We start from the raw sequence: 1,057 nt of genomic DNA on the forward strand, positions 1-1,057 counted from the left end.
TAAATAAATCATAAATCAAATGAAAAGAAAAAGCAAAGAGAAAAGAAAACTCAACCCACTTTCTCCCTCCCGCTTCCCACCGCCGGCCTCCTCTCTCCTTTCTTTTCTTTCTTTCCCAATTTCACTTCTTGCCATTGCTCCACCATTTTTGTCATCTCCATTTCACCACAAGTGCCTATAACCATGCAGTACCCAATGAAACCAAAGATCATTCCTTTACCATAATAAAAAAATTACCATGGGAGGCGAAGGAATAACTGTAATGGGTGGAACATCGATGGAGATGGAGATGATAATAAAATTACTGAAAAAAATAGAAGGTTGATGGACAAGTAAATAAGATCAATATTAGCCATTTTTCACCTCTTTACCCCAATCTCATCTCTTACCTGTGCAAATCATGTAGAATTGCAGAGACAAGTTTTTTTATGAAGAAAAAAATTATTTGGCGATCAATCTTGCAACCAGATCTTCAAGTCAAAGTTCAAATAAATCAAATCGTTAGTAGATAAGATCAAACTACTATTGATTTGCCCATTCGAAGCAACGCTTGGTGAAGGTCAGATCTGTAGATTTTCCTTTTTAATAGTTCTTGCTTTGTTAGTGAGAAGGGGACGAAATATAGAAGAGTAAGGTAGTGGAGTGAAAAAAAAATGACATATGCCAGAATTTTTTTTAGTGATATTTGAAGGTTTCCACCGAGTTCTAAAAAGAAGAAGAAGGAGTGCACACAATTACAAAGAATCTGACAAAAAATAATTATTAAGAAAAGAAAAAAGCGGGATCCATAATTTACAAGTGTCAAGAAAATATAATGTGGAAGACACGGCAATAGAAAATATTAAATTTTATTCATGTCAGCAGCGACTGAACAACACTCATGATCGTGAGTGTTTATTTATAGTCATTTAGTTAAGTTGAGGTGCTTAAATGGGAAAGTTCTAAGTTTATCTATGTCACGACCCAAAATCTAACTATGGGCGTGATGGTGCCTATCGTGTTACAAAGCAAGCCTACTTCCCAAAATATTACTACTAAACCGAATATAAGAATTTAA

This window comes from Nicotiana tomentosiformis, chromosome 4 (assembly GCF_000390325.3).
Source record: "Nicotiana tomentosiformis chromosome 4, ASM39032v3, whole genome shotgun sequence".
In the NCBI taxonomy this organism is placed as follows: domain Eukaryota; kingdom Viridiplantae; phylum Streptophyta; class Magnoliopsida; order Solanales; family Solanaceae; genus Nicotiana; species Nicotiana tomentosiformis.